At 41.1% G+C, this 14,293-nt stretch overlaps 1 protein-coding gene across 1 annotated transcript in view; it reads left to right on the top strand.

The window, feature by feature from the left end:
* Nucleotides 1–14,293, top strand: part of LOC110259553 (olfactory receptor 9G4-like) — a 166,946-nt gene that overhangs the window by 3,072 nt on the left and 149,581 nt on the right. The window lies entirely within an intron of this gene.

A 14,293-nucleotide genomic window follows, 5' to 3' on the forward strand; every position in this document is an offset into this window, starting at 1 on the left:
GCGTCTTTCCCCTTTGGTAACCATAAGTTTGTATTCTATGACTGTGAATCTGTTCTGTTTTGTAAATAAGTGAATTTGTAAAATTTTTTAGAGTTCATCTATAAGTGATAGCATGTAACACTTGCCTTTCTCAGTCTTATTTACTTCACTTAGTATGATAATCTCTAGGTCCATCCATGTTACTGCAAATGGCTTTATTTCACTATTTTTTATGACTGAGTAATATTCCATTGTGTGTGTATGTGTGTATCACATATTTTTTATCCATGTATCTATCGATGGACACTTAGGTTGCCTCCATGTCTTGGCTTTTGTAAATAGTGCTGCTGTGAACATTGGGGTACGCATATCTTGTTGAATTAGAGTTTCCTCTGGATATATGCCCAGGAGTGGGATTACTGGATCATATGGTAGCTCTGTACTTAATTTTTGAAGGCACTTCCATACTGTTTTCCATAGTAGCTGCACCAGTTTGCATTCCCATCAACGTACACAACTCATTATTAGAGAGGAGAAATGCACTTTGTTGCTTGCATAGTCCTAGGTTTGTTTTTAAAAATAAGCCCCTGGAAATTTATTTTGGAGCACATGAACAAAGAAGATGGATTAATGGATATGGAGATATATGATGGATAGATATAAAATAAAAAAATTTTAGTAACGTTTTAATGGTGCAGTTTTGATCATGGCTCAGTGGATGTTCAGTGTAAAATTCTTTCAACGCTGCTGTCCATTGGCAAACTCTCATAAATGAAGTTGGGAAAGAAAAAGTAATTGAGTACATTCCTCCCCTCAATAGAGTTTAAATTCAATCTCTTATCCTTTTAGGTTGATGATTAGCAGGGCAATAGTCAAGGAAGTCCTTTATAATATACTGATTAAGCAACAAGTGATGTATTTGGTATGATTTCCAACAGGGAATGGTGCACTTACATGTTTAACTGGAAATTTGGATCACTAGAACCTCTTGCTTGAGATCTGGATGCTGGTCCCAGGGGATTTAGTACAGGCAGAAGTGCAAGGTGACTCCTGGGCAGTACCTGTTGCAATAAAATAATTTTCTCACTGGTGCTTCTTAAGCCTCTCATCTAAGGAAATGAGCCTTTATCATTGTGAAAATGATTTAGTATCTTTCCATCATGTGGGTCTGTGTGATGTTATGGCTTCTCTTGCTTTTGGTGGGTCTAGGATGGGTGGAACCCTGATTATATTAATAAAATGCATTGGAATGGGTGTTTCTGGCTTATTCGCTTTACTTCATTTGGTTGTCCCAACCATGCTCTGATGCATATAGGCCAGGTAGTATTATGCACCATACCTATTTCACAGATAGTGTGGAAGAGACCTGGCCAGTTTCACTGTAGGGTATTTAGTTAAGGAACTGCGGTTAGGATGGAGGTTCTTGATTCCTAATCCAGTCAGTCACCTTTAGTTAATGCCAAGTGGAAAATGCGGGCACGTTCTCACCACCCAGTTTTATCAGTGAGGCTTTAGAAGAAATAGAGCATTAGGAAAAGTCCCGAGAAGATAGCCGCAGGGAAGGTGAATTTTCCCTGGGTTGAATTTATGCTTTGTCACTGCAAAAGCTCACATCCATTTCTCCAACCTGTTCTTCCACGTTTAATGCAGTGTCTGTTCCTCCTGAAAGACTAAGTTTCAGCTTGATTCCTCCCAAGTGAATTTGTCTGAGCTGGATACTCTCTTAGGATTGGTGAGTAGACATTAGCCAACAGGGGCCCTTTCTAAGTTGCTGCTACACCTGTGGCATGTTCCCTGCACCTTCCTCTTCCCAGGAGCCTGTTCTTGCTGAGGTGGAAAGATAATTCCCTTAATGCTTATTCCATCAGCTCCTGGGAAGTTGTTAGAAATAGTCCAGAAATGCCCACTGCCCATGTCTTCTAATACCACTTAATTCCCTTTTACTTTGGGTTTCTTGGCGTGGAAATGAATGAGTGGAGACTGTGGAGTCAGACATCCCTGGGTCTGCCTCTCTGCTTGACCACTTCCCACCTGTGACGTCAGGCAAGTTGCTAGCCGTCTCTGTCTTACGTTTTTTTACCAATAAAATGAGATTGACTATAGGATTTGTCCTATGGAGCTGTTATGAGGCTTAAATTGAATCATACCCTTGAAGGGTGCGACTCAGTCCTTCTTGTTTGGTAGATGCTCATACGTATTGGTCACAATTTAAAAAATTCATAGTTAGAAGTGCTCCTCGTATATATGACAATGTTCATTTACTAATTAGAAGGAATTACCTTTATACAATCCTTTCCTTCCTACCTTCCTTTTTTCTCCTTTCCTTCATCCCTTCCTTCCCTCTTTCCTGCCTTCTCCCCTTCCTTCCCTTTCTCCTTCCTTACCTTCTTCTTTCCTTCTCCCCTTCCTTCCCTTCCTTCCTTCTCTCTTTCCTTCCTCCGTTTCTTCCTCCCTCCCTCCCTTCCTTCTCCCCCCCTCCCTTCCTTCCTTCCCTCCTTCCTTCCTCCCTCCTTCTCTCCTCCCTCCTTCCCTCTCTTCCTTCCTTCCTCCCTCCCTCCTTCTTTTCCTTTTTCTCCCCTTCCCTCCTCCCTTTTCCCCTTCCTTCCTTCCTTCCCTTCCTCCTCCCTTCATTCAGTACATCTTTGTTGAGGGTCCCTATCATATCAGGCAGTCTCGTGGATATTGCAGGTTACAGTGGGAGACAAATTAATGAAGAAACCACACAAGTGGATGTAAAATTATACCTGTAGTGATTAACACAGAGTGTGTAAAGAGAAGCCTTGACTTAAGGGGGAGCTTCCCTGGAATTGTCACCAAGCAGAGGTTTTGCTGTCCGATGTGCATACAGGACAGTACTATGGCACCAGCTTAACAATGGAATACTACTCAGCCATAAGAAAGAACAAAATAATGCCATTTGTGGCAACATGGATGGAACTGGAGACGCTCACTCTAACAGAAGTAAGTCAGAAGGATAAAGACAAATACCATATGATATCACTTATATCTGGAATCTGATATATGGCAAAAATGAATCTATCTACAGAAAAGAAACAAACTCGTGGACATGGAGAACAGACTTATGGCTGCCAAGAGGGAGGGGGAAGGAAGAGGAGGAGTGGGAAGGACTGGGAGTTTGGGTTTAGTAGAGGCAAACTATTGCATTTGGAATGGATAAGCAATGAGATTCTGTTGTTATAGCCTAAGGAACTATTTGATCACTTGTGATGGAACATAATGGAGGATAATGGGAGAAAAAGAATACGTATATGTGTAGAACTGAGTCACGCTGCTGTACAGCAGAAATTGACAGATATTGTAAATTAACTATAATAAAAAATTTAAGAAAAAAAGAGAATAAAAGAAAGTGGGCGTCCTTGTCTTCTTCCAGATTTTAGCGGGAAGGCTTTCAGTTTTTCTCCATTGTGTGTTATAGTGGCTGTGGGTTTGTTATAAATGGCTTTGATTATGTTAAGGTATATTCCCTCTATACCCACTTGGCTAAGAGTTTTTATGATGAATGGATGTTGGACTTTGTCAGATGCTTTTTCTGCGTCTATTGATATGGTCATGTGGTTTGACTTTTCTTTTGTTAATGGGGTGTGTGATGTTGATTGATTTGCATATGGTGAATCATCCTTGTGAACCTGGGATGAATCCCAGGTGGTCTCCGAGCCCCCCCCCCCCCCACGCCACCTGTAGACCACACAGGAAGCACACCATCCTGCTTAGCCTGAACAGGAGTTGCCGCCACTTGTAGCCAGTGCAAGAGGGGCCTTCGTTGACCCAAGAGGAGCCTCGCTGTCCGTAGCCCTGCCCTCCAAGAGTCCATGCATGTGTAGAGAAAGAAATTCTTCTGGTGGTCTGCCCCTCCTCCTCTTGCCCTCCCCAACAGCGGCACCTTGCTTCTCCTGCTGGCCCAGACCTCCTCCTGGGTTCCCTTGGCTGTGGCATTCCACTCCCTGCCCTTGATACACTGCTCCCTAACTCCCTTAGGCTATCTCTGTACTGCCAACCCTAATCCTCTCCCCTGAATGGGCCTCCGGAGCCTGAATCTCAGTGCCCAGCCCCCGACTGAGCATCTCCGGGTGTGGTGTCTGGGGGCAGTGGTGCTGATGGTCTTTTTGGCTTTCTCTTGGCTTTGCCCTCCTCAGTCCATCTGCTGCCCTTTTCTCTGAGGCTTCGAGGTCCCTCTGTCTCAGCTGATCTCCCTGTCAGTTAGATGGCTTCTCAGGGTGTGGGTCACTTTCCTTTCTTTCTCAGCTCCCTCTCAGGAGTGCTGGTCCTGTCCTGATACCTTTCTTTTTCCCTCTCTCTCTTCCTTTTGTCCTACTCAGTTATGTGGAGGGTTTCTTGCTCTTTTTGGAGGCTTCAGGTCTTCTGCTGGTGTTCAGTAGGTGTTCTGTGTGAATCATTATACATGTAGATTTTTTTCTTATCTTTTTGTGGGAGAAAGTGAGTGCCACCTTGATCCTGCCTCCACTTCTAATGTTTTTTAAATTGGTATCAGTCTTATTCAGCTACCCTACTTTCTCTCAAGTCTAGACCCCCATGTAGAACTATTTTATTTGTAAAATTTATGTGTCTCTGTCCACTAAAGTATCTTTTACAGCTGTATGTAACTATAGGAATAGCCAGCTTTCTTCCACACAGAAGCACTATAGGTGACTTTTATTCATGAGTCTCTACTTTTTCTGGCACATCATATTGTCAATGTTTCAGCATTCTCTTCCTGGATCTCTCTCTCCTCCCTACCCAAAGACCACTATCCTTTTCTTCCTTTTTTTTTTTTTTTCCTTTTAGGGCTTTATTTGCGGCATATGGAAGTTCCCAGGCCAGGGGTCAAATTGGAGCTGCAGCTGCCTACACTCCAGCCACAGCAATGCCAGATCCAAGCTGCATCTGTGACCTATAGCACAACTTGTGGCAATGCTGGATCCTTAACTCACTGAGTGAGGCAGGGATTTAACCCTCATCCTCATTGATACTAGTTGGGTTCTTAGCCTGCTGAGCCACAGTGGGAACTCCTATCCACTTCTTCCTGATAGATGTTAAGTTTTTGCAAAATGACAGTCCCAGGTGCCAGACCCCTTGATTCTCATCCTGCCTCCCATCCTTCTTAGAGCGTCTCCTTCCCTGCCTGGTACCCAGAGTGATGAGATGCCCGTTAAGAATGTTTATTAGTTTTTCCGTTTTCCTTTTTGGATTTTCATCCCAGCAAGTCTGAAATAAGACATGCTACTTTCTTAGCCGTAGTAAGACAGGGGTTTGGTCTCTCTGTGAGAGGATTCTAGTCATGGTTTCTGGCTTGACAAACATTTGCCTCAAGGAAATGGATGATAAGGAATGTGGCTCTGAGGGGACTCACCAAAGTCGAAGTACAGGTGCTGTTTCTCATGACTGATGAATTTGATTTTCTTCTTGATGTACTGAATGGAGAGAGAATAAAACTGAAATAAGAGACAATATTTATTACTGGTCATTATATTCAAGGTTATCTGTGTGTGGGTGTGTGTGTGTGTGTGTGTGTGTGTGTGTGTGTGTGTGTGGTGTATAAAATCTCTGTGGAAAAAGTCATCTGGTTAGAGTTTATTGCTATCAAATTTGAGGCACTAGAAGAACCAGAACTGGATTGAAAGGAAATATTGTGGCATATTTTTTCTTTATTGAAATGTGGAAATTCTTGCATGAATGGTTTATTCCATTTGACTTTGTGATCTTTTTTACTACTGTTATTCCTATGAAAGCCATTTGGAAATTTTTGTCATCATATGAACAGGGGTGGTGATTGAAAAGAAACATTTCTCGTAAGTTTTTCTAGTTATTCTTCTGCTGAAGTGCTCAGAATTCTTCTTGATGCTCAGTCTCCATCTCCCTTCATTTATTCAACAGGTATTTATTGAATGGTCATGTGATAAAAGATACAGGCCCTAGTATCTGCTTCATCTTTCCTTCTTTGTGTTACCATCATGGATCTCATGCTTTGATGGACTATTTTCAAGTCATGATGATAATGTATATAATCTTACCACTGGGCATTTGATTCATTTTTCTATGGGCCCCCTTAGTTGACTTAGTCTATGCCAGTGCACAAAGGCAGCAAATATCCTGAGAGGAGGCATAGAAGCAATGGTTAGATTATCTCCAGTACCTAGCAGACACTTCATAAATGTTTAATTGAAGAATTAAATGATGAATGGTAATTCACATTTCCTCTATGGTTTTCCCATATGTTCACTCAGTTACAACCAGAGGGGAAGGGTTTGATTTTTGCTTTTTCTCTGTTCTTTTGGTACCTTCCCTTCTACGTAGAGATTTCTTCTCTTATTTGGAGAATAGGCTTTATCTTCCCTTCTCTTACTGTCATAAATCGGAAGAAATGTCATGGTGATAAAGTCATAATAGTTATTTGCAGTTACTTCCAAATGTTTGGATATTTAAGTAGTAGGAAACATGAAAGAGGGAGTAGGTGGGAAATTTAGGGGAGTTGGGTGAAGGATTGACTTTGAATGTCACTCCAAGGAGAATTCTAAATTTTCCAGAATATGAGCCCAGGACCTAGCTTATGGAAGCTTTCATTAATGCCTGTTGAAGAAGTAAATGTTTGAAGAAAGCAGTAGAAAGATTGACAGTAAAATGGGAAGAAAGGAAATGTTTAGGACTCATCAATACAATTTTTTATGTGAAACAACTGACTCAGAGTTTCAATAATTTTAAGTAATGTCTTGTATGGTAGCTTTGAAACTATCATATACAGAAACCTAAGGTTCCAGGGATGTCTCATAAGAGTGGCTGTAAGACATGGAGAGGTGACCTCCATCATCAGTGATGAGGCGGCTTGTGTATTGGATGTGGCTCAAAAGAAGGCACTTGTGTAGAGGGGTGGGCTGTTCCATGAACTTCAGTGAGACAAATTCCCTAGTTTTGGGGGATGATTACAGAAATCAAAATGTCACACGTCTAGTGATGAGCATAGGAGTCCACAAACATTGGAGAAGTCTACCTTGCTTGTGGAGCCAATGTCAAAAGCAACTGATTCAAGAATACAGGATTTTCTGTTGTGGCTTCGTGGGTTACTCACCCGACTAGCATCCATGAGGATGTGAGTTTGATCCCCAGCATTACTCAGTGGGTTAAGGATCTGGCATTGCCATGAACTGTGGTGTAGGTTGCAGACACAGCCCATATCTGTGGCCAGCAGCTGAGGCTCAGATTGGACCCCTAGCCTGGGAGCTTCCATATGCTACAGGTTAGGCCCTAAAAAGTAAAACAAACAAACAAACAAAATTCAGTAAAGGATTTTGTTTGTTTTGCTTTTTTAAATGTAGGCAGGAGACGTTGTTTCCTAATTGGAAGGAGGTAAATCTTCCAAAGCTGGGAAAAGTCTGACAGCAGCAGACAAAGTTACACTCTTTTGTTTTTATAAAACTCTAGATTCTTCTAGGAGGAGGGAAAAGCCTCTTCCAAAGCATCTGACTCTCCAGATCCATCTTTTCCCTTTGAGGAGAGATACCTTTCTGTCCTTACTCTTATACCTCTGATGGTGAAAAAAGACTCCCTTCTAAAACACGTGGTAATAATCTTGCATGATGATTTGAAGTTGAGGTTTCAAGAACATCAACACTGAGACATTCTTCCTTTTTCCATTTAAGAAGTCTGGGTTAGGAGATGCAATCTCTTAAGTGACTTATGAAGCATTTGGACTGTGGTTCATGTGTAAATGAGCCAACATGAACCTGAATTAAAAAATAACAGCTTAGTTTCTTCTAGCAGAGCCAGAATTCATTGACATAAATAGCTATGTAGATGTTTGTGATTGAGTACTTGTTGAATGAACTGACGTGTCTTCTCTGAGTGAATGTCTCCATATTCTTGTTAAACTCTGGAGATGTATTGCCAACCTCAGCCTTCTAGATTCACTCTCTAACACTATCTTGTGTTGCCTCAGAGGGAGGGATGTGTACCAGGCAGGGATCTGTTATCAGCAGAGAGTGAGATGAGTTATCACTTCTTGCTAAAGGGGATTGGACTGGATGACCACTAAGGTCATGGAGTTATGCACTCCGCATGTTCTTCTATTTTTCTAGTCCCAGATTCATTTATTTCAAATCTATATCCTGGACTTAAAAGAAGAGTTGCTCTGAAAACATGCTTGAAGCTGAAACCTCCAGCTTGATTTCCCTGAGACAAGACTGTAGACCCTACCAAGAACCACTTCCAGGAACACTTCTCCAGTGCCCAGGATTTCTAAACATACCTTGACAGGTTGTGACTCTCCAAGAACAAAAAGTGGGCCCAAATCAATGTCTGGGTACTTGGGGTGGATGTTTGTTTTACATGATGTTGGAAGTGCCGATGACTCCACCAGTTTGTCGATGAGCCCTGAGGAGAAGAGAGGTTTCATTAGCTGCAGGATTTCCTCCTGGAATATCCTTCACTATCAGAGCTTTCTGCCTGCATCTCCAAGGTCAAAATAAGATATTGACTTCTCAGAGTTGCCCCCCCCTTCACTCCACTGTTGAGTCACAGAATGATTCCCTGGACTGAGATTCTCAAAGCTTATGAACAAATAATTATCTGATCCAGGAACACACATTCAGGCCAAAACAACTCCTGGTAATGAAACAAAACAAAACAAACTGACAACCTGCTGAAATTAAATGTTTTTCCATCTTCCTTTTTTTGATCCTCATTAAAAAAAATTTATAAAGTTAGGGCAGAGAATAGTCTTATTTTACAAATAAAGAAACCTCATTTCTAAGACTTTAATTAGTTGAGGGAAAAAAATGGCCCAAGGAATCCTATTTCAATGAATATTTTAAAGAGTTGTGAATCTGAAGTAATCTCCTAGGGGGGCTTGGCTCAGATCACTGCATGTTTCAAGCTTTAGTGCTCTCATTAAACATAAATGAGAATAAAGATATTTTAGTTGATGCCAAGCTCACATCGCCTCTGATTAGGCTGTTTGAGGTTTTTTTTCTCTCTCATTGAAAATTTGAAGATTTTAATAAAGCACAGGATTTGGAGGCACATTATCCTAGATTCATGTACTGGATGTAGAACTACTTCCGTGTGGTTTGGGCAAATTACCCACTCTTTTCGGAGTTTAATTCCAACTTCAGTAAATGTAATATGATGACATTTACCTCCATGGGTTGTTTGAGGAGACAGGAGATGCTATACATAGAATGTTGGGAGATTGAGATATTCAATTTCTCCTCCCTTCCCCTATTATGTTAATCATTTATAGAAGAATAAGCAGCAGTAGTTTTTTTTTTCATATTTGACGTCTCTCAATAACTTGTCTATACATGTTTTAGGTCTGCACTGTCCCATACAGTAGCCATGCACCATGTGTGGCTACTGAACATTTAAAATGTGACTAGTCAGACTAAGCTGGGCTGCCAGTAAATAATACATACTGGACTTAAAGCCTCAGAATGGTAAAAGGAATGTAGACGATGTTAAGAATTTTTATATTGATTACATTTTGGAATGAAAATATTTTGAGCATATATGAGATAATAATTTTTTTTTAAATGTGGTTACTAGAAAATTTAAAAGGACTCAGGTAAACCACTGTTCTCTGTGTCTGCTCTCTATGTCTATGAGTCTGTTCCTGTTTTTTTTTTTTTGAGAATCATTTCAATTACTTTTTGAAAAATTAAAGTATAGTTGATTTACAGTGTTGTGCTAATTTCTGCTATATATTATACTGACCCAGCCACACACACACACACACACACACATACATACACATCCCATATATATATATGTATACATATATGTGTATGTATGTATACACACACACATACACACAATCACACACTTTTTATCTCATATTATCTTCTATCATGTTATATCCCAAGAGACGGGATATAGTTCCCTGTGCTCTATAGTAGGACCTCATTGCTTATCTGTTTTAAATGTAATACCAACCCTAAGCTCCCGGTCCATCCCACACCCCACCCCCTGCCTTGGCAACCACAAGTCTGTTCTCTTTGTGAGTCTATTTCTGTTTTGTAGATAGGTTCATTTGTGCCGTAAGTGATATCATACGAGTCGCTTTGCTGTATAGCAGAAATTGGCATAAAGTTGTAAATCAACTATAATTTAAAAAAATGACTCAGGTCACTTTGATGTGGCTTGCATTAAATTTCTGTTGGATTATGCTTGTTTAGATGCTACACAGCTATGGTAGTAGGAGGCGTATATGTTTAAAAATCTCTAGGTATTAGCACTGCCTCTACGTAGTCTGTTGCAGAGTCCTCTTTCTTTTTTGTTGTCTTTTTAGGGCCACACCCGTGGCATATTGAGGTTCCCAGGCTAGGGGTCGAATTTGAGCTATAGCCACTGGCCTACACCACAGCCACAGCAGCACAGGATCCGAGCCGAATCTGCAACCTACACTACAGCTCACGGCAACACCAGATCCTTAACCCACGGAGCGAGGCCAGGGATTGAACCTGTGTCCTCGTGGAGACTAGTCAGATTTGTTTCCACTGAGCCATGACGGGAACTCCCAGAAGAGTCCTCTCTTAAACCCTTCTGACTGCATCTGTCAGGAGCGATGTTCTCTTTTCACCTCTAATACTTCATAGCATCCTTATGGTAGAATCTCTCTCTCCATCTCAGAGCATTTTCCTGAATCTCATGCTTCAAAGGGCAGTCACTTTCCATACATTTCCTTTTGGGTATCTCAAACTCAGCATGTACCCATCCATGCTCTAGGACTCAACTGCTCTCTATACTTCTCTCATCAAATTGCATACCACCCACTCACTCTTACAATTGTTTATTCACTCATTTATTCACCCATTCATTCTTTATTTTAAAGTATGTCCCATGTGCCAGATACTGAGCTAGGCATTTGGAATAGAAAGATAGATGTGATAAAATGGGGTTCCCACACTTAGGAAATAGACATCTAATGGGATCAGTACACAGTTATATAAGGGCACTGATAAGAAATAATTCTCTTTTTCAGTTAAATTCTCGGAGAGCCAGCATTTTGGCCTCTTCTGCCAGCTCACTGTATCCTTTCCTAACACCTCTCTGTGGAAATTGGTAATAGGAGAGACAGGTTTTGATTCATGATGGATCAGGGAGCACATCTTGACAGCTCAAGGTCTTGGAGCTTAGAACAGTGGTTGGGGGAATTGTGGGTGTGACCTAAAGCAGCTGGCCCCACCCTGACCCTTCTCTCTGGAAGCCACAATTACTGGAGACGAGGAAGAGAATGATCCATGGGAAAGTGAGGATTATCAGCTGCATGTCAATCGGCTTCCCCTGCACTCAGTTTCACACAGGAACCATTCTTCATTTCCAAGTTAGCTCCTTTCTTGATGCAGTATAAAGAATCCAGGCTTTGGACTGAAACCATCCTGAATTTAAATCCCTGCTACCAGGCATGTGGCCTTGGACAATTCCCTCATCTGTTAAACGGACAATGTTCCTGAAGGGATTTCAGGAAATAACGTGCTTGACACTGCTCCCTCTGAAAATATTTGAGTCATGGGAACAGTGTAGGCCAGATTTTCAAAGCAGGTCTTAACTTCACGTATTCTGCTCCATTATCCCTATAGTAATACTTGCTACTCATAGTTTTCAAATGCGGGATGGGGGGGAGTTGAAAAAATATGCTATGGGGATTTCATGTTGATTTTAGCATTGCATAGGAAGTCTAAAATGTATGTAGGTATTTCATGGTTTATTTTCAGAATGGCTCTATTATTGTGCAAACACTATAAAGAGAAGAACATTTTATATATATATATATATATATATATATATATATATATATATATGTGCAGTTAGTTAATGAAAATCCAGAGAATTTTAATATCTGTGCCTTTTCCAGGGTAAAGGTATGTTGATGTAAAATCAAGTTTTGAAATTTAAAATTGTGATACATGTCTAAACTGAAGATGTTGCTGTTTATAATTTTCTTTGTTACCTCTTTCCTGGCCACAGGTAATTTTCTCTCCTGCACATAGTCGAAGCCTATATTCACTTCGCTCATAAATCACTGGTTTTGTCTGCAAAAAGGCAAGGTTCACTTGATTTGCTTTTAGAGCCATTTCCCATTTATTGGATCTGTTCACGAGTCATCAGGGTTATATTCATTTCAACTAGAGCAAATTGTTTCTGGAGACACAATTTATAGAGGACTGTGTAGAGTTTGAACCAGCGGGAAAGCAGTGATTTAAAAAAAAAAATGCCCCTGCGAGGGTGTGGCAGATTTGAAATATTGCATCTCCTGGCATCAGATCAGCTGCCAGGGCAATGATTCTCACCTTTCCTCTGATCCCTCAGAAAGGGGTAGGGAGGTAGGAGTGGCTCTGGAGAGTCCATTTCCTGAGTCTCACAAGGAGACAAGAAGCCGTCTCTACTTTTTTTTTTTTTGTGGTAAAGATTTCCAGTGAAACCAGAAACATTTCATTTATCTGACACTGGTGGGTAGAGGGCAGAACAGTGTGCCTATAAGTATTTTCTAGCTGAATGAAGCAATGTCACATAAAATGACAAGATAGTATTCTTTCAATCATTTTGAGTAGAAGACATAATTCTAATATGAATCAGATCCAACTTTGTGTTATTTAATCTACTGAAACCTCCTCCATTTGCTCAGCTGGAAAGAGAGTAGATAAAGACGGGATGATTCTAAGTATCATCCCGTTTAACGATGCTGTGGTTTATGGTCTGTGTCCTTGGTTCTTAATAAAATCACAAGTAAACATTTTTATTGATGCTGGGTCCTCAGCTTGAGAGTGGAAAGACTGGTCCTAGTGTTAGGAACAGCTGACAATTACCGAGCATTTTCCGTGGGGCCGGCACTGAATATTACATATAATGCTAATGACAGCCTGTTATCTCCATTTTACAGTTGGAGAAACTGAGGTTTACGGGCATTGAGTAACTTCCTCGAGGTGACTCAACTAATGAGTAGCTGGGTTTCCACAGAAGGTGGGAGTGATCTTTAATCCTGGCTGCAGGTCAGAATCACCTGGGGGCTTTCAAAACCTTGCTGACCTGGCATCCAGACTCCACCACAAAAGACTTAAGTCAGAAGATCTAGACAGTCTCCAGGCAGCAGTGTTTTCTAAAAGCTCTTTGGAGGCCTGTAAATGACAGCCACAGTTGGGAAGATCTGGAGTCTGCATCACTGAACACTATGTAGTGATTTCTCTCACTTACCAGCTTATGGACATTGGCTTAAATAATTAACGCCTTTGATATCAGTCTTGGCTGCAAACTAGGAGTTCTATAATCCCCACCTTGGAAGAATTACATGAGACAGTTGCCTGAAGGGGTTAGTTTTGAACCTGGCACTTGCTGACTCTCATCTAATCTCCTCCTTATCATCTGCTGTCAGTGGTTTCTGCTCACTGCTCTCTGTAGGCCTGGCTCCAGCATCCCCTTCACTCTCTTATTTTTTGGCCACTTCCGAGTCACTATGGGCCGAGGGACCAGATAACCATGAAAATATATATTTTCTGATGAAATGAAACATGTTGCAGAAAATGACAATATATTATTTCATTCTAACCATTTTGGGTACAGACCTGTTTCTCAGATGAGTCAAGATCCAACTGTGTATTGTTTAATCTATTTAAACCTCAGTTTGCTTAACTGGAAACAGCATAGTTAAGCTGGTGGTTCTGAGTATCTTCTAATTCAATGTAAAACCTCTGTGTTAAAGGAAAACAGGCTCTGAGTCAGAGATTATCAGTTTTTCATTTTTTTTCTTCTAAAATAGACCTGGCTTGAGTGCAAGGATTTGGCTTATTAGAAGGCTCAGAGACATTTCCTTCCTTCTGGGCCAGAGTACTTAGTCACCAAATCCTAGAGTCTTGTAGAGAGGCAGAGATGTGGTTCAACTCCTGATATTAGAAGTGAGAACATTGAGAATTAGAGATAGACCGTGACTTACTCAAGGTCACACAGTAAGCATTATCAGAGCCAGGTTCAAAAGCTACTTTCAGCAGTCCTGTGTGTTACCTGGGTTGGACAGTTGGTTTGTTCATCCATCCATCCATCCATCCACTCATCAATTCATTCATTCCTTCCCTCACTCAACAAATGCTTATTGAATGTCTGCTATGTGCCAGGCACTCTTGCAGTGGTGCAGAGGACAGCATACCTGCCCTCCTGGAGCATATGTTAGGGAGGGATAAGACCTACTGCCAATCAGTGCCATCTGCCTTTTCCAGACATCTGGGCTTTGCAACCCTCAACTCTTGAACAGATCCATCTGGCCTTCCTTGTCCACTTTCTCTCTCTCTCTTAACTTTTACTTATTCCTCTGCATCTT

Source organism: Sus scrofa, chromosome 2 (assembly GCF_054392235.1).
Source record: "Sus scrofa isolate SSC_HxYL_T2T_F1_AM1 chromosome 2, Sscrofa_HxYL_maternal_Yorkshire_Landrace_v2.0, whole genome shotgun sequence".
Classification (NCBI taxonomy): Eukaryota; Metazoa; Chordata; class Mammalia; order Artiodactyla; family Suidae; genus Sus; species Sus scrofa.